Consider the following 20,427-nt stretch of genomic DNA (forward strand, 5'->3'; position numbering starts at 1 on the left):
TACTAAAAATACAAAAATTAGCCGGGCATGGTGGTGGGTGACTGTAATCCCAGCTTCTCGGGTGGCTGAGGCTGGAGAATTGCTTGAACCCAGGAGGTGGAGGTTGCAGTGAGCCGAGATTGCACCACTGCACCCCAGCCTGGGAGACAAGAGAAAAACTCTGTCTCAAAAAAAGAAAAAAAAAGAAATTGGGGTAGGCAGACATGTTAGAAGGATTAAAAAATTAGAAAATTTGGGGGAAATAATCCAAACCACTTTTAAAACCAAGCCAAGAATACCCACAAAAATAGAGATAATCCTTTACCCTTCTAAATGTCATCCTAACATCCCTCTAGGATATTTAAAGCTTTGGTATAAATATATCAAAACACTGTATACTGCAAATAGATACAATTTGTGTTGTTAATTGTACCCTAATAAAGCTAGGGGGGAAACATACCCTAAAAATTAAGCAAGCAGACTTTAGATTTGTTAAATATTCTGGCAGAATCTCTAATATAACCTGCAAAATGCTCTTCTCCATGACCCAAAATATGCTTCTGTCCCTGGAAGGGACTGATACCTCCAAAGGAGTGTTGTAATGTCACTGAGTCTGATTTTTAAAGAGCAATTGCAAAATTGGGCTTTCTAACCCACAGTATCTAACTACTGTTTTTCCTTCTTTTTCCTCTCCTCCCTGGCATAGCTAGAGGGTGCAATCTGGGAATGAATCACTGGGCTGCTCTGTCCCAGTCCAGTGTAAGCAGGAGATCAAACGGTCGAAAGATTATGGGCGTGGGGCTGGCCGGCCAGGCCATAATCTCCATAAGGTCACAGAAGTGCTGCTTTCACATCAAAAAATTAGATTTCCGGCCCCTAAAATTCCCTGAGACTGAGTGGATTTCCTTTTCCTAATTGAGAGGCCGGGGTGGTAATTTACTCCAGTCCCCAGTTCCACCGTGGAGTGGACTGGGGAGTGGATTTAGCAGAAAAATTCTGGGGCAAGTGGAGTGGCGAGGAGGCTGGAGGGTGGAGTGAGAGGTAAGAAGCGGATTGGATTTGTAAGGAAAGTGGGGTAACTGAAGTGACTTTCTGGATTCTAAACATAGCCTAAGCAAGAAAATTGGGTTTCTCAGAATGGCCCACCCAAGACATTCCATCGGCTCCGGCCAGTCTAGTTTGGAAACGCCTAAGGCGTCAACAGGGAGCGGCTGCCTGGGTTCAGCTCCTCTCTCCTCATTAGGGAGCAGGGTGGGGTGGAGCGCAGGGTGCGGGCGGCCTGCGTGAGCGCCAGCCCTGCACGCTGCCTCCGCCGGCGCCCAGCATCTGCTCGCGCCGCCTGCCCAGAATAGAACGTCTCATTGTGATGGATTAATCCTTTGGCTCCGGTCCTGCCCGGGTCACCAGCTCAGCCTGCGCCCGCCGAGTGCTGGCGGGGTGGACAAAGGGCACTTTAACTCATTCAGCACATTCCCTCTTCTCTCCTGCAGAAGGGCCCTCTCCAGTTGCGCGGCCCTTGTATAGAAACCGAGATGGACTTGCAAGGTGGCGGCGCCTCCAACAAGGGGACTGTTTGCTTCCTTTTAATTGGTTCATGGACTCCTGGGGGCAGAGAACCAAATTAAGGGAGATCTTTTCCTTTCTCTGATCCCTCTGAATATTTAATTTCTACTTCTTGTTTAACCTCTCTGTATTTATTTTAATTTCCTCATCTGTAAGAGGGGGGGTAATTATTTCACTTACCTCATAGGACCATTACTATGATTAAATGAGTTAATACATACAAAGTGCTTTCGACTTCACAAAAGGACAAATATTGTACCAGTCCACTTATGTAAGTTTCTGGGGTCGTCAAATTCATAGAGAAATAGAAAGGAGCTTGCAAGGGTCCCGGGGGAAGAAGGAAACAGGGATTATTGTTAAATGGGCGCAGAGTTTCAGTTTGGGAAGATAAAAAGTTTTGGAAATGGATAATGGTGATGGTTGCACCACAAGGTGAATGTACTTAATGTCACTGAACTGCACACTTAAAAATGGTTAAGGTGCTAAAAGGTTATGTGTATTTTTTCCCAATAAAACAAATACACACACATACACACACAATGTGCCAGGTATGTAATAGGTGCTATATAAAGGTTGGCTATTGTTTATTATTATTATTCACTTTAGATACTTATTATTTCCCACCTCATTTGGTAAGTTTTTATGTCTATATCTTTTCTCCCAAAAAAGCCTCTTGTTCGTGCATTAGAGTTTCTGTACCTCACTTAACGTAGCAATCTGACCATGGGCAGCTCCAATCCATCCACAAGAAACGAATAAATGAATGAATGAGTGAGTGGATGTGTTGGACCAGGAAATAGAATATCCCAAAGTAACTTATGTAGCCCTTAACCTTGTGACTGATCAAGGAGACAGTGCCCTCCATCAGTGGATAGTCCTGAAAATAGCCCAGACAAGACACTTGGAAAACCTCCAACAGAGTGATGCTGATTGCTGGCTCTATGATTTTCTTCTTGGTGGGTTGGTTCTGAAGCTTAGGAACGATCAAGGTCAACCTAGGAGAGCTGCTCAGGGACCCACCTTAGGGTTATTTTGTGTTTGGAGAACTGTTTGGAGACTGAGTCCGAACAGCAGGTACCCCCAAGAGTTTGAGCTCACCTCAGGGTGGCCTTGAGGTTCCATTCAATATTCACTGATACCAGGCTCCTAAGGCTGGCCCTTAAATGACAGAGCTTTGGAGGAAGAAGCAGGGAGTTGTGCATCCTACTACTCAGGGCAACATACATCCTTTCAGCAGAGAGCCCTTTCTCCTTTCCTCACTGTCCTGTCTCACCCCATCTGGTGTGAGCAAGCAGGAGAGAGCCAGTCTGTAGCCTTCAGTAGATGTTACAAACCTAACTGTGCTGAGTTAAGAGACATTATCAAAATGACCTAGGAATCACCTGAAAGAACTGGACAGCTCTGGAAATGAGTGAATGCATCTTGTAAGCAGGGAGAAAACTAGAGGGATCCATCTGGGACTGAGTGCACCGAAACTCTTGTGTCTCTCACGGTAAGCACTGGGCTATTTTTGTGTGGAATATTTTCACAGGCTCATCGGGGCCGTGAGGCTTCATCAGAAAGCAACAGTTCACCTTGTAGGAGACTGAAGTTAATTTTCGGGGACCTTAAACAACCTTTGGCCCTGGCTCAGGAGGCTGGGGAAAGAGAAGGGGTTGAGTGACACTGGGCAGCAGGAATGAAAAGCCACAAGGCAGATGATTAAAATGGTGGCTGAAAAGGGCAGTGAGAAAAGATGAGCCAAAGGCTTGAAGATTATGAGAGAGCATCTAGGGCTGCTGGAGAAGGTCAGGGGGACAGAATGTGTGGTTAGGCTCCGGTCCCATCGCTCCCATTGACCTGAATAGTCTCCGCCCCCAGACTGACCTCCCACTACACACACTTTGGTCTTATAAAGTGGGTTTGGTTTAAATGCCCAGCCAGCTAGAGATTACAGATGAGTCACTGCGTCCAAAGGGTTATGCCCTTTGTGCCACCTTGGGAAGGCACTTTCTGCTGAGTAGGCCCAAATGCAGCAGGTGACAAGTCACCTTGTCAGCCAAAGGCTCCCCTTTGAAGATACCCTATGGGGCCTCTGCAGGGACAAGGGCAGGGCAGTATGTAAGAGCTTGGAACGTGACCCTTATCTGAGCTGCTGTGACTTTAGCTCCTGTGGATAGGATTAGATGCAAAGATGCTGCCCTCACAGGGGTCCTGAACCCATTTGGGCTCTCAAGATTATCTTTATACGCACAAATAACACACACACACACACACACACACACACACACACACACACATACGCACACATCCATCCCCCACACAGCACCTGGGACCAGCTTACAAAGCCAGGTCTGGGACCTGATGGGGCTTTGTTCCAGAGGAGGATGGAATTGCCTGCCAGAAATAGCAAGCTGCTGCTTTCAGCAATGGGGCTGAGGTACAAAATCCATGTACACTTTGTGTGCAGACAGAAACCTGAAAGAAAAACTAATCCAAATAAAGGTATTTGACAATTAAGCTAAAGCAAGGAAAGGCAGACTGGCTCAGTGCCCAGATAATCAAGAAGCAGTCATTTCTAAATCCAGCTCTGCTGTTGGTGACCTTGAACAAATCATTTAACCTCTCTGTTTCTCCATTTCTCTAAGGTTAAATCAAGAACTATAATTCTGACCAGCTAACCAGCCACACAAAGTTTAATTGGGGGAAAAGAGAGAGAGAGAGAAAGGGGAAGTTAATAAAATTGTTTGCCTATATACAAAGTACAAAATGTTAAGTAAGGAATGCAATAAAGCCTTCTTAGTGACGTTTGGATACGTACATTGTAACTTCCTGTCTCCATTCCATACCTTCAGGCGAAGCGCTCTCACTAATTCAAGCTGAGATACACCCACCCTCAACACTGAACACCCCACAATGCTGCTTGTCACAGTGAAAATGGTGTAAGGAAATAGAGCACACAACCTCACATACCCCAGCTCCAGCTAATCAGGCAAGCCTTCAGGATGGACACCCTGTGGGGTAAGAGTCCAGGATTATCATTCATAAACATCTGTGATTCAGGCTTCTTATTTTGCTCAGATTTCTTAGAGATTTTTCTCTCCTCATACTCCCGCAACTACAGTATCTGCATAAAAATAAAAATTTCACCATTTTATTAATTGACATTTAATTTACCTAAGGACTAACCTTTTGGAATTTGGATCTGAAAATATTCAATTATTCTGCACTTGACAGAGGCAGAAATAATGGTTTCCCTTGAGCCTCATATTCTACTCAAGGGGATTGTACATTATGAGCCAGCTTTAATTCATTCCAAAACATATCTATGAATCTCTTCTTAATGGCTTACATATTTGGATCTTTGTGGGGATGGGGTGTGAGAGAGAGGATGAAAGATTTGCATAAGATCTATAAATTCTATCAAGGAGTTGCATAAGGGGTGTCACTTATATAAAATTTTCATCTGTGTCTGCTAGCCAATTTGTTTATAGAATGAAACCTAGCCTTTTTGTTCAGTGCTCTACAGAGAGATTAATCTAGTATGTTTTTGGTTTACTTTGGGCCCACGCTCTAAAACGTCACAGCTAGATGCTTTGAAAAGAAATGGGCTAATTTCTCCGTAGCCACTGTAGTTATTCCCATTGTTGTAAATATTCTGCACGTATGTGTTATTTTCTTCAGGATTTTAATATAAATGTCTAACAAGGTGACCACTAGAAATAATAATCTCTTGACATTTAGCTCCCCCTCTTGATTCCCTGACACCAACCTTCCTTGTCAGGAGAGCCCACAGAGCCTAAAAGCAAGGACATTTGAGCCTTTACAGATTAGCAGAGCTGAGGAATTTGTATGTGTATCTTTAAAATAGCTGAGGTGTCAAACAGGGCTCAATTTTCATGCAGGACATTTATGGTGAAGAGTCTGGTAAGTTACTCACGTTGCTTAGAGTATTTATTTATAGTAAATTAACTGTTGCAAAACTTGGTCTCAATTTATTTCAGAGGCTATAGGGAAGTCAACCTCACCTCAGAGGGAGCAGTTGCACAAGCATGCGAGTGCTTATGCACGTGTGTGCACACACGGGACATAGACATCATCCAAACACCTTCTTCAAGTTTATGCTGCCTTATAATAATAACTTAGAGAAATTCAGAAGAGTCGTCAGAATCAAACATCCAAAGACTTCATGTAGAAATAAGGCTGTGTGCCTTATTCTTATAAAAGGGATTTTTTCAAGCTACTTTTGCCGATTCGTGCCTAACTTAGCATGGGGCTGCCCTAGAGGGAGCCAGGAAGGGTGTTTCAGCCTTCCTCATCCCCTTTCTGGGTCTCCTTGTCTCTCATTACTCACTTTTCCTCCCAGGTCATGCTATCCACGGCCCCATTCCAAATACCCAGAGCTCCCTTATGGAACTGGGGCTGAAAGCAAGCTGGAGAAGTCATGACCAGTAAGATCTTAGGGGTCAGTTGTTGGGGGGGGTGCCCCACATATATGTGTTTTAACATATATGTTAAAAGAGAAGCCTAAAAAGGTGAAACTTAGAGGAACTATATTTTTAAGGCTGGAATTGCAGGTGCCTTGGCAGGATGGGGATGGAGGAAGAGGGATATGATTGTTTTGGAAGGAGAGGCATCTTCTTTCCAGCGCCCTCAAAAACACACTCTATGTGTCATCTTCTATTCTCCTTAGAAAGCCACTGCTTGGCCATTCAAATGAAAGGCAATTTGAGTGTTTTAAAAAACTAGGTTTCATTTTATATTGCTTGATTCTTTCTCAGAAGTTGTTCCTAGGCTTGTAAACATGTTTATCGGTAAACATTAGACATACTTTTAGCAACAAGCAGTCTGGTAAACCTTTCCAGGGTTTCTGGCAGATCTGCTCAGGGCAGCCCATTTCTGCTCTGGTTTTTTTTTTTTTTTTTTTTTTCTTTTTTTTTAACTCTTTCTTAAAACAATTGTCCTCCAGGAAACCTACGTGGTCCTGCCGATCACATTACTGCATCTCCTGGGCAATCCGGATCAAATAGTTAAACATTCCACGTTAAAGGGAAAATGCATGCAAGTACACTCAGCACAATGATCTGCACGTGAGAACTTCCAACGTGCTGGGGACCGTGAGGTTTCTACCTAAGGAACAGCAGGGTCCTGTTTTGAAAGGCGAGGGACAGCATGGTCATCAGGGAGGGCTGAAGGGCAGAAAACACCGTGTACTTTCCAGTGTCTGTCCAAGCAGTCCTGGCAGCTGGACAGGGCAGAGGAGGCTGGAGGCAGCAAGGGCACATCCGTGCACCAGCTCTGAACCTCTTGAGCCATAGAAACAGTTCAGTTGCAAGGAAACGTGTCAGTTTGTACACACGTGACTTCCATCACCCATTTACAAAAAACAGTTCTCAGAAATGATTGTTATGCACATTTAACTTTTCAAGCTGGAGCTGGTTTTTATACTCAGTCAATCCAGGGAGAGAGCAGCAAGGTGCCGAACAACAGGTTTTAAGGTATGAATTAATTCATGTTGCTGATCATGTTTTGATCTGGAAAACATTGACCAGCACTATTGGTCTGAAAAAATGATGGACAGGTCTCAGGCTCTCACTGGAGGTATTTTGTTGGATGCAGGCTTTGCCACCTTCCCTGTAGTTTAACTCAAACTCTTTTTACCCCTGGGTTCTTTGAATGAACTCAAGCCATTTCTATGAAGTATTCTGTATGGATTAATCCATCAAGTTAACTCTGTCTGGTTAACCTGTTTGTCCTTCACTTTCCTTCCCACATAATTGTTATTTATCTAACATCACTTAGATGGCAGAACTTGGAGAGCATTGTTTGCTGTTACTCTGTGTTGGTTGAAAACCATTTTTCAAGAGGTCCCATATAATGCAGCTCATGGAACCTAAATTCTGGTTTGGCCTCTGTCCTTCTATGTGATTTGAGCAAATCTATTTCATATTTTTCTGTCCCATTTCCTCTGTGTCTAAGATGAGAGTGTAATTTATCTTCCTCTCTCAGGGATGCTACAAGGTAAGGAGAGAAGGAAGAGAAGTGTTGAGGCTATGACAATAAGGTCCTCCAAGAAGGTGACATTGGTTGCCAGAGAAAGTCACTTTGATTAGGAGACGTGGGTCCTGGATTTAATCCCATCTATATAGACTTTCCTAAAGCTAGAGGGATCAAGCAGCCTGGACATGGATGTGACATATAAGTATTCTTGTATTGCACAAGCTATACTGCCAGTAGATTCCTTTTTTTTTTTTTTTTCATCACAAGATCCCTAATGCCTGGCAGAGAGGAGGTGTTCAATAAACACTTGCGGAATAATTGGCCAACTGACAGATTGTCAATACCCTTTTCTGGACTTCAAGTGCAGCACCATATATGCAGTAGACACTTAATAAATGTTTGCTTGATGATGTGCTATTATATTTAACCATCTTTGCACAGTATTTGGAGACGGCTGTCAACTGATTTAGCATTGCATTGTCCTTAAGATAAATAAGGGGTGGTGCTCAAGGCTACCTACAACAGCACCCTATTAGCAAAGAGGGTATAGATATCCACAAAGTGCAGTGATAGGGAGTGGCATTAAGTGGCTTTACTTGGGGAGCCCAAGAGTTTCCGGAAGTTGCTAGACAGTCCTTGTTGACTCTAAAGAACGGATGGATCTATTCTTTCAATGTATCATTAGGCAAATAAGCCTAACACAGCCATATCTAGTTATACCAAGTCAAGACTCTCACTGAGGTCCTAATCGTCAGTGTTTATTCAGGAAACTCAGAACCACGTTTACACTTGCTTCTGTCTTTCTCCAGGTTGCACAGTGAGGGAGCATACCATATTTACTGTATAGCTCCAGGATTCCACAGAACCTGCAGGGGGCAGAGGCTGCAGGTCCACATACTGCGCATGTGCTTTACCTGAGATGTTCCGTGCCTTTGGTCATCTCTCATCTGCAAGTTTTTATGTATATTTGACCCACACTTATCAAGGAAGTCCTTATACATAAACTGCCTCATGTCTGCATCTGGTTGCAAGTATGGCCATGCTGTCTCCTCTTTTCATTTGACAAAAATGCATTGTATGGAAATTAGTATTAAAGGAGTAATTATTCTGGTTGCTACCAAATTCACCAGCCTCTGTTAAGGTAAATGATAACTGATCATAGAAGTAGAGATTGGGGTAAACAGAAAAGACTCCAAGTTTAAGGACATTATCAGAAAATGAAGGGGGGAAAGTAACATGAAAATGGTGACAAAAGGCAAGGAGAAATTCGGACTAGATTCACCTAAAGTGATGTGCATCTGAATGTGATGATTTCTGAGAAGCTTAAGAATTTTAGTTTTAACCACCAGCTTATTGGAATAAATATTTTATAAGCCTCTTAAGGAGGCTACAAAAAGTCTGTGCCTCTTTCCAGCAAGGTGAGCACTGCTTGCCTGCATCTCTGTGTTGGGATGGGTGAAAAGCCTAGCTTGTAAATGCTTCATAGGAACAATTATTATCAAACTACTGAAATAAAAGTGGATTTTCCAAAAGCCCCTCCTGCCCCCTCTGCTCCATCTGCTACATGTGCTCAGGGCATTGCATGGTTCAGCATTTAGAATACTTCAATCATTTGAGGGGAAAGTGACCTTCCCCCAGCTTGGAAAACCTTGTGCTGTGACCTAATGAGGACATTCCATTGAGACCTGAGAGTTAGGAACACTTTCTCCTCTGGGCTCTGATGTGCTCATGACATTTGTGAACCAGTTTGGCTCTTCCACTCCTGTGCGTGCCTTCACAGATAATAGCCCATCAACAATGGAATTATAGCCTTTTTTTATACGTGCCTGTATAATGAAGAGGGTAATTCTATAAACTACATCTGAAAATTAGTCTCATGACTGTTATGAAACATTGTATATTGAAATTACATTTGTCTTTTCTCTCCTTGGGGCTCATAAGTAAGTGCCTTGGAGTGAAGCCCTTTTCCTGGTGTATCATAGCCTCCCTTTTTTCCATTCCTTCAAGCATCACTGAGCTCTAGCTTCTGTCAACTTAGTCCTAGATGCTAAGACGAGCTTCCACATCAGCCTCCCTGCCTCTAGTCTCTGTCCTCTCAGAAGGCAGCCTGGCCACCTCCTATGTTAACCTCCGCAATGCACTCTTTTGATCACATTCTCCCCTATTAGAGAACCTCAGTGATCCCATTGACTACTAACTCACATCCAGTTTCCAGAGCCTGGCACTTAAGAGTCTTTCCAATAAATTTTCAACTTCCTTTTCTAGGCTCATGTCAGCTTATGCCCATTTTACTCCACACTGTCATCAGAGGTATTCACAATTTTCAAGTAAAAAGTATACTGTCCCTGCCACACACCTAATTCCCCATCTCCTTTTCTACCTTCTAACGTCCTCTGAAGTCACACTTGAGTTCATGTGCCCCTTCTCCACAAAACCTTCCTGGTTGTCCCAGCAGTACGAAAGTGCTCCATCAACCAAAATCTTATTTTTTATTTGAGATTTGTTTGTTTGTTTGTTTATCTCACTCTGTCACCCAGCCTGGAGTACAGTGGTGTGCTCACGGCTCAGTGCAGCCTCAATCTCTTGGGCACAAGCAATTCTCCTGCCTCAGCATCCCATGTAGCTAGGACTCCAGGCGCTCACCACAATGACCAGCTAATTTTTGTATTTTTGTAGAGATGGGGTTTTGACATGTTGCCCAGGCTGGTCTCAAACTCCTGTGCTCAAGTGATCCACCCACTTTGGCTTCTCAAAGTGTTGGAATTACAGGTGTGAGTTGCTATGCCTAGCTAATATTTGAGCTTTAAAACATAACTTTCAAAATATTATATATTTATTCTGAAAAATAAAAATTATTCATACTCCCATTCTCCAAAGATAACTTCATCTCAGTAGAACATCTTGTTATGCCTACTTCCAGACTTTTTTTTACATACATCTACAGAAACATTTCACACATTCCAGGTCACCTAGTTGTCCATGGTTGGTATCATTTTGAATAGCGGATATTATATAAGTGAATGCAGCCTGTACTGGACTGTAGTCTCCCCATGGGCCACAATTCTTTTTATCTCCCATAGCACTGAGTACAGAGTGATACTGAGTATAGTTTGTTGCAAAACAGAATGAGTGAATAGACTTCTCTGAACAGCAGGGAACAAACTCTCAATAAACTAATCCAGTGACAATTACGTGGCTGTCACACACACAAAAAAAATTGTATTTGGTGAACTACTTTTATTAGTTAATTGTGATGAGCTGTTGAGGTTTTGGCCCTATAAGGTCAGGAAGAGCCAGTAAGCTAAGCCGAGCAATAATCTGAGTCGATTTCTAGGTACTTATTAGATACACAGATTTCCACTTAGTTTCCTAACAGAAGTGGGGACGGTGTAGGTGATGTAGAGTCCTGGGTAGGAGTATATTTTAGAATCTCCTATTGCTAGTTTAGCTTAGTGTCCCAAATAAGAATGCAAGCTCCCATCTCCAAACCCTCCACAGCTCCCAGGGCAAAATGTGGTTTCAGTTGAGAAATTAAGAGTTTGGATATCTCAATGCCCACATGTTTAAACTACCTGCCTGGCTGAAGGTGCTCTCTTCTTGTACCCTCAGAAGCTGGTCTCTACCTCTAAATAAAATGCAAATATCTTGTTTTTCAACGGAAGCTAATGTGATTTCTGGGTAGTTATTCAGAAAACATCTTCACAGGAGTGGAATGGCTACTCAAGAGCTGAGCTGCCCAGTTCAGTTTTTCAGGTGACTCAGGTGATGAGAGCTGGACTGACCAGAGGGAGCCGGCAGCCCGGGTGCAAAGCTGTTAGGTGAGGTGCTGCCCTGGCATTGGGTTGGATGAGTGAGTCATTGCTGTCATTTCCCTTGTTAGGAGTCACAGAAAAAGAAAAGTAATGTGGCTCCCAGAGCCACTCTAAGCATTTCTTAGGAAGAGGAAGAAGACTCTAGAGTGGAGCTGGGTGACGTCTAACAGTGCACATTGAAAAGGAAGGCCTGAGACTCATGAACTAGCAAGATGCTGACAGTTGATGTTTTTGTTCTTGTTGTTGTTATTATGCTTGCTTGTCTGTTTTGGAAATAGAACTTTTTTTCGCTAACTGCTTCAAAGTAAAGTGTAGAAAAAAGAGCAATTCTGATTTATAGTGTGTGTTACAGAGACGAAAAGGGAGAATGCATTTATCACAAATGAAATGTTATTGTTGCCTGTTGGCCTGGGATGTCTTATGTTTCTTTTAATAAATTTTTACTTTACTGCCTTTTTTTTTTCAGTGCTGAGGTCTCTTATGTTACACAGGCTGGAGTGCAGTGGCTATGCCCAAGTGCTATCATCACACACTACCACCTGAACTTACTCAAAAGTGAACTTATGACAAAAATCCGAAAAAGAGACTGCTTATGTTTGATAAGCATATCAGACATAGTGGGGAAATTATGCAGAGGTCTAGACATGTAGCAAGAAATGCTTAAAGTTTAAGGTCTAGTTCATTGTAGCTCTTCTTTATTGTAGATCACAGCTTTATATCATTATTGTAGGTGTAACTGGTTCTCATAGTTACCATGGAATTGCTCTTCATTTAAGTAAATTTGTAGCGTCTAAAGCTACTGAGAAGATTAATTGAATAGGGAATTAGGATATTTTCTTTCTCTTCTTGGCTTAATCTTTCTCCTTCTCCATTGGATTCCCCAGGCAGAGATGCCAAAATAACCCAGATTATCATTATCTGGGTTATTTGGGTATTATCTAGGTACAAGAGGCTCCTTCAAGATGCTATATAAGCTGATGTCAAGGTGGACAAACTCCATGTCAAGTTGTGAGCATCCTTCTTCTTTTGAGGAAGGACTGAAGAGACAAATATTTTGTGACTATGTGAATAAATAAAGAAATCCAATTCTGATTCTACTGAATTCATTTACAATTTGGACTATCTGTATGTACAGATAGGCCCTTCGTTAATACCTAGTGGGGACCATATTGTGTTATACATCTTCATCTGTAAAATGGGAATATAAAGATTGATTTATCTAAGATAAATGAATTTTTTGTGGGTCTTGGGAAATTTGTCTCATTGTTTTAGCCATATCTTGTAGAGATGTTATTATTTAACAACAACAAAAAAATCCCTGGAAGTGTTAAGAAAAGTTCCAAATAACCAGAAAACATCCTTTTTTTTCTTTAGGGAGACACACTCCGGTAATGGTGATTTTTTGGACAAATTAAAGTAGATCTAAATGAATTTCAGGTACAGGGACTAGGCTGTTGTTCTGGTTGAAGCGATTCAACAAAGGCTTGACATATGCCGTGGGAAATCACAACTGATGCATTTGCCCGGGTGAGTCAGTGCCTGTCAAGAAATGTTATGTCTTTCTTTAGGAAAGGAAGGTGAGAAGATGTCTCCAGGATGAGAGTTTCTCAGAGCCATTATAGGCAGGATACTATGTTTCATGGAAACTAGTTCACAAAATGAAGCATTCCATTCTCATTCATCAGTCTCCTAATATTTGCTAAGTGGCTGTTTTTGCTAAGAAACTCTATTTAGGGCCAGGCACAGTGGCTTATGCTTGTAATCCTAACAGTTTGAGAGGCCAAGGCAGGAAGATTGTTTTAGCTCAGGAGCAATACAGTGAGATCTCGTCTCTACTAAAGAAAAAATTAAACATTTAAAATTTTAAAAAAATTAACTGAGCATGGTGGCACATGCCTGTAGTCCCAGCTATTTGGGAGGCTGAGGTGGGACAATCGCTTGAGCCCAGGAGATCATGACTGCAATGAATCATGATCCCGCTACTGCAGCCTGGGTAACAGGGTGAGACCCTGTCAAAAAAAAAAATGAAAGAGAGAGAGAGAAAGGAAGGAAGGAAGGAAGGAAGGAAGGAAGGAAGGAAGGAAGGAAGGAAGGAAGGAAGGAAGGAAGGAAGGAAGGAAGGAAGGAAGGAAGGGAAAAGAAACTCTACCTGGTGTTATTATCTGTGTATCTGTGTCTTGGTTGAAAACCATGTCCATGCGTTCCATATAAAGTAGCTCATGGAGTCTGGAATTCTAGTTTGGCCTCTGTTCTTCTGTGTGACTTGAAAAAAACCTCTTCTACTTTCTCTGTCTCAGTTCTTCCCTATCTGAGATGAGTTGCTGTTTGTCTCTTTCTCTCAAGGATGTTGTCAGGTAGGGAGAGAAGGAAGTGGGGAAATGATGAGTCTATAACATTCAGTTCCTCCAAGAAGATGACATAGCTTGCAGGCAAAAAGTCACTTCGAGTGGGAGACCTGGGCCATGGCTTTAATCCCATCTATACAGCCTCTTCTAAGTTCTAAGGCAGGAGGGGCCAAGCAGCCTGGACTTGGATGTGGTGTGAAAGTGGTCTTGCATTACTCAAGCTGTGCTGCTGGTGCATTTGCCACATCTCATTTTCTTCATCACAGGATCCCTAGCGCCTGGCAGATGTTAAAAAAATACTTTTTGAATAGCTGACTGACCAAATGAATGAAAATATCCCTTTTTGGATTTCAAGTGTAGTGCCCTGTGTGTGACAGACACTGAATACATGGTTGATGACATGCTGTTCTATTTCAACCTACCTGACATACAGAATTCAGAGCCTGTTGTTAACTGCGTTGGCATTGCATTGTCCTTAAGATGAGTGAGGGAGAGTGCTCAGAGCTGCACACACCAGCACCCCATTAGCAATGGGGGTACGTATATCTGTGCAGTGCAGTGACAGGAACTCGCATTCTGTGGCTTCACTTGGGAATGGTGAAAGGCATGGTTGTTGGTCGTTCTTCTACTTTCCCCTTGGTTTAAGGCTTGGTATTTGCAAGGAAGAGCCCTGTTGAAAAGCGGTAACTAGGAGACAGGCAAACCTAATCAGTCCTGTTGAAATCTGCTAGGATTCTGCATCATAATGACCATGTTCACATGATGACAAAGAAGTCCCCTTAGATAAGAGCTAATGACTCCAAGCAAATGAGTTAATTACTGAGTAAGCAGCACAGTTGGAGGAGAGATGGGAAAGTCTGACGCCTAGCGGTCATTAGGAAGGGCCAGCTACTAACCACATAGGATTCTAAGGAAACTATCTAAAGAGCATTCTTGAATCTCACATCTAGAAGGGGCTTGAAGAGAAAAATTTCCAGGTTAAAAAAAAATTGTTTTAAGGCACCAGATCTGAGATTCTGTCTGCATTCTGTCTGTGGTCTACAGGGTAGGGTTGGTTGAATTTGTGGTGCCAGAAAAATATAACCCCATTAAAGAAAAATCTAGAGCTTATAGCATTATATTGGTAGGATGGCATCATGTCAAGTTGCAGACACCATCCTCCAATTCAAAGGAGGACTGAAGACAGATAGCCCTGGGTTCAAGAACTATACACCTCCCTCCCATGGCCGGGTGCAGCGGCTCATGCCTGTAATCCCAGCACCTTGGGAGGCTGGGGTGGGAGGATCACCTGAGGTCAGGAGTTAGAGACCAGCCTGGCTAACATGGTGAAACCCTGTGTCTACTAAAAATACAAAAATTAGCCAGGCATTGTGGCACTTTCCTGTAATCCCAGCTACTGGGGAGGCTGAGGCAGGAGAATTGCTTGAACCTGCAGGATGGAGGTTGCAGTGAGCTGAGATCATGCCACTGCACTCCAGCCTGGGTGACAGAGTGAGGCTCCATCTAAAAAAAAGTTTTTTTAAAAGAATTATACACCTTCCTTCCTCAATTGTCTACACAAATGGTAGATTTGGATTAAGCGATTTCAGTGGGTCTCTCTAGTTCCAAAACATTAAGATTTTTAACAGATGGATCTGTAAGCACCTTGGTGAGTAACTGAATTACCTTCAGCAAGACATTGAATGTCTCCATGCCTTGGTCCATGCAAAAGTGAAAAGTAATTCAATTCTCTTAAAATCTTTCTGAGGCTGGGTGCAGTGCCTCACACCTGTAATCTCAACACTTTGGGAGGCTGAGGCAGAGGGATTGCCTGAAGCCCAGAGTTTAAGACCAGCCTGTACAACCTGTCTCTACAAAAAATTTGCTGAGCATGGTGGGGCACACCTGTAGTCCCAGGTACTCAGGAGGCTGAGGCAGAAGGATTGCTTGAACCCAAAAGGTTGAGGCCGCAGTGAGCCATGACTGCACCACTGCACTCCAGCCTGGGTGACAGAGTGAGATTCTAACTCAAGAAGAAAAAAAAGTTTCTGGAAGTTAATTTAGTTATAGTTAACAAAGCAGTTTGCAAGTGGAAAAACTCTTTGATCCAGAGTCTAGGAATACCTCCTAAGAACATAATTAAACATCAGGTCCAAGATTTTTCGATAAATTGTTCATTTTAAAAACATTTGAAGACAATCTAAACGTCTATCAATAGGGAATTGGTTAAAGTACCTCTATACAATGGAACACTATGGAAGACAGTTTTTTAAAAATGTTAAAGTATGCCAATATGTTCTAACATATTTTAACATGTTGAGAATACTTTGAATAAAAAGCAGGACACAAAGATAAGATTTTGCGGGCAATATGCATTTATATGTATATTGATATGTTTGAAAATCTCATCACTGAAAGGTGGGATTGTTTGTGTCGTCTCTTACTCTTTATGCCTTTATATATTGTCTGACTTATTTTTGACAATAATTACATATAACCTTACAATAAAAAGGATCACCAGTAAAGCTTCTTAAAATTTTCATTCCTATTCTTATATCACCAAGAAGATGAAAAGACAACAGATGAAAACTGTTAAGTTTTATTCTAAGGCACATGACACCCAGTAAGGGACTTTTGCTTATGTTGTTTATTCTTACTAATAAAGTACTTGTAAATTTTGAAAGTATGTCACCAAGGCAAGCAGGACAGACCACAAGATTTGTCTTCCTGTGATAGGTGAACAAGAGAAGCAGGCACAACACCAATTTCAAGACTGTCCACCCTCTGTTCTTGGTGTTATCTTCAAGGGGAGTTATAAACCTGTCCCAGGTGGAGCAGATGACCAGAAATAAACTGTGAATCTCTGGAGAAAGAAGGAGGGAATAGAAAAAAGTCATCTGAAAACAACTAGAATCAATTCACCCTTTTCTCTCAATCTCCCAGTTAGATGCTGCACACTACACATAAAGTGGGTCCTATAGTCCTCCTTTCTGCTCCACCCAACAAGACCAAGGGTGTTCATCTTCACACTTCTCCTGGCAGGCAGAGCTTTGGTCCCTGAGTAGCACTCACCAGGAGATGTTCACCTATCACAAGCAGGGTGCCAAGGTATTGTCCCTTGCTGTTCTGCTGTTGAGTGGAGGCGGTAAGGAAAAGAGGGGACAAGGACAGCAATTCCTCTGGGAGGAGGAGTCTGTTTATGAACATGCCACCTGGAAGAGGTTGGATGAGCAAAACGGGGAGATGGAGCTGTATTTGGCCCCCAGTATAGACCATTTCACTGAAATATTAGCAAGAGCCTAAAAATGGCCATTTAGGCACATTTGGGGAGGGTCAAGGCCCAGTGAGCTCTTTGTCTAGAAAGAACTACTGTATGAGGGACACAGTTGGTCTTTAGTTACTGAGTAGCTTTCTTGTGCTGATATTTTGCTCTCTTCCCCGTGTGATTTCTCAGGGCTCTATGTGATGTGTCCACCGCAGAGATGTAGAGCAGTGCATAGGGAAAGGCACTTACGCAGAACCCACCTCAGTCTTTTTTTTTTTTTCAGAAGCTCTTTCTGGGCTATTTTGCTTGCTGTTAGGAGGCAGCTAATAAACAGAATCTCTCAGATTGCAGATTTTTCATTTCCGTTTTTGTTTTTGTTTTGCTTTGCTTTTCATTTAAACTGTGAAGACGAGATCTGTTCACCAAGAAAGATCACTAAGGAAAACCAAATTCAGTGAGTATATGTAAACTTCAGACCAAGATCTGCCCTTTTGTACAGGCATTGCTGGTGATGATGATCATGATGGTAATGATGATCCCCAGGCAACCTGCTACGTGCTTTTCATAATGATCTCTTTTAACCCTTACAAAAACCTGGGGCACAGGTAAAACCATTTTATAGATGAGGACGCCAAGACTCAGAGAGGTTACCATAACTTTCCCAAAATAACACTTATTTCTTCTCACTCAACTCCACTCCTGACTTTCTGAATTCCTCTAGAGAAGACCCTATGGCCACACTATTCATCCTTGAGCCTTTCAGCCTAGTTGTTTCAAAATCATTACTTCACCAAGCTACTCATGAGGCTGAGGCAGGAGGATCACTTGAGCCCAGGATTTCAAGGCTGTGGTGCACTATGATTGGAACTGTGAATAGCCACTGCACTCCAGACTGGGCAACATAGCAAGACTCTGTCTCTTAATAAAATCACTACTTCAGAATCAAAGTCAACTTTTGAACTTTTGTCAGGAGTCAGTCATCAGTAGCAACAACTTAAACATCTAATTGTTATTGGATAAGATGAGATGCAATTTCACAATGTAGTCATGAGCTTGGCTTCTGAAATAAGAGTTCTGGCTCCATCACTCACTAGCTGTCCAGATTTGTGCAAAATGCTTAACCTCTCTGTCTCTCAGTTTTCTCAACTGCAAAATGAGGAATGGCACTCTTACCACACAAGGTCATTATGAGTAGTAAATGAGGTACTCATTTAAAGTGCTCAGCAGAGTCTAGCACCCAGTTAACATCAATAAACATTAGTCATTTTATCATTATCATTACTGTCTTCTTAATGTTAGTATTTTGCATGCATTATCTTATTGAGCCCTTGCAATAAGTCTATTCAGAAAAGGTAACTAAGGCTTACAGAGATTAAGTGGTTAGCCAAGGAGAAGGGAGATGACTAGGAGAAGGTCTGGGATTCCAACTCAGATCTGACTCCACGCCCACCCTATACTGCTTCCCAATATTTCTCACCTAACCAAGACAATATCAAAATATCATGAAGTAAGGAGGACTGCCAGAATTACTCTCAAGTTGTAACAGGAAGATTTGGGTTTCAGAGTGTTTTCATACAAGGAAATACTCAAGCTGGTTCCTGAAGTGAGAACTATGTGGTATATTTTTTAAATGCCTGCATAAGTCAGTATTTTTCAATGCAAGTGACAGCAGCCACTTTATTGGCTGAACTAACTGACAAGTCCAAAGATAGATCTCCCCTTCCTTCAGGTATGGCTCAATCCAAGCACACCAGAGATGCCGTCAGGAATATTTCTCTCTCCAATTATGAGCTATCTTTCCCTTTCTGTTGGCTTCTTTTTTACCTAGGCTTTCCCTTCTTAGCAGCAAGATGGCTACTGGAGTCTCTGAATTTACATCTTAACAGTCACATCCCCAAAGGAAAAAGGGTATCTTTTTCCCAGTTGTTCCAGGAGACAGCCTGGATGACATCTCACTGATCTGAAGTTACATTCCCCTCCTGAATCAAACTTTATGGCCAGGGTGATGGAATCCTCTGATTGGCCAGGCTTGGGTTGAGTGACACCCTCGCACTCCTCCCACATAAAGTTGATGTACATACACTAAAAGTTGGGGTCAGGTGGCTCTCCAAAAAAAGTGCTAGGTTGCTATTACCAGAAGAAGGAGGAATGGGTGCTGTTTAGGAATAAAGTATCTATGTCCACTCCCATACTGCTCACTTGTAGAATATGGAGTCTCGGTTGGGAATAAGAAGACTTGGACTCCACTGCTGACTAGCTGAGGAACTTACACAAATTCCTTAACTGCTCACAACCTCAGCTCTCCCATTTGTAATAACACATCTAATACTTCTGTACAGCCTCGTTTATTTATCATAATAACCCAATTCTGTAAATACTTTCAAGAGCCTGTAACATTGATTTTACAGCTCAAATAAATAAAGTACAGACAAGTAAATCACCTGTCCAAAGGTTGCACAGTTGGAAAGCAGCTGAGCCAGGATTTGAACTCAGGCAGACTAAGACTGACTCCTGAGCCTTCACTCATAACCACTAGGCTTTACTGCCATTTATCTGTAAAATTATGACTGGACAAGATGATTGCTAACATACATTGCAATTTTTTTGGTCTTAGTGTTCAGTATAAAAAAGAAAGAGAAGAAGAACAGGAAGGGGGAAGGAGGAGGGGAAGGAAGAGGAAGAATAATAATAACAGAGTGGAAATCCTTGAAACCCATTTTATAAATGCTAATTTGGAGGGATAACATAGACCTGGTCTCTTGGTTTTATGCATTCGTACCTTGAGTGGATGTTCTCTGAGTTTGTAACAGGAAAACTGTTGCTCTGTGATTTCTAAACAAATTTTGAATCTGCCTTCTGTAATAGCCAGCACACCAAAGTCTTCATCATTGTCAGCTAAGTTGTAGAAATTATACTTCTTAATGAAAACTTAATCATTGAATAGAACTGTAAAGAAGATATTTTTCTGCATAACAGTCACTTCCTTTTCGTTGTTTCCTTTTACTGAATTATTGAGTAAACATTAAAGCTGACAAATATTCTCCTGCTGTAACCTGCTTATTTTCAAAATCTACTTCTGGAACTGTGTTTGTCATCAGTTGACTTAAGCTAAAGGCAGTCTATAAATTAATAACCTACACCAAAGTGAGAAGCGGCTACTTACTGTTGAATAATGAATAAGGCAAAGGCTTTTGAGGTTGCTAATTCATGGTTAGATAAATAAAAATAGTCATGCCATATGAAAAGTTAACTTATTTTATGTGGTTCAATAATATAAAAGGTTAAGCTACAGCCTTTGGTATAAAAATGTCAACAATACATATATATTATATTCATTTTTTAAAAACTTTTCCATCAAAAGAATACTTAAACTTCTTGGTGTCTTGAGGAAATGTTTGAGTCTATAGGTTTCTGTGGTGGAGGGGGTGTGTGTTCTGAATTGTCCTTTTCTTGCTTGGGATTTCTTGTTCAATCTTCTCGCCAACATGACATAGTAAGATTTTTG

The 20,427-nt window shown here is 41.9% G+C and overlaps 1 long non-coding RNA gene across 1 annotated transcript; it reads left to right on the plus strand.

The window, feature by feature from the left end:
• The first annotated feature begins 1,547 nt into the window (after nucleotides 1-1,547).
• LOC131381169 (uncharacterized) lies at nucleotides 1,548-8,614 on the plus strand. The gene is made up of 4 exons (XR_009209705.1): nucleotides 1,548-1,813; nucleotides 2,918-3,034; nucleotides 4,377-4,542; nucleotides 8,331-8,614. It is a non-coding gene; the product is annotated as an uncharacterized LOC131381169 (long non-coding RNA).
• Nucleotides 8,615-20,427: the final 11,813 nt, after the last annotated feature.

The sequence above is a fragment of the Hylobates moloch genome, unplaced genomic scaffold, assembly GCF_009828535.3.
Source record: "Hylobates moloch isolate HMO894 unplaced genomic scaffold, HMol_V3 SCAFFOLD_14, whole genome shotgun sequence".
NCBI classification, from domain to species: Eukaryota; Metazoa; Chordata; class Mammalia; order Primates; family Hylobatidae; genus Hylobates; species Hylobates moloch.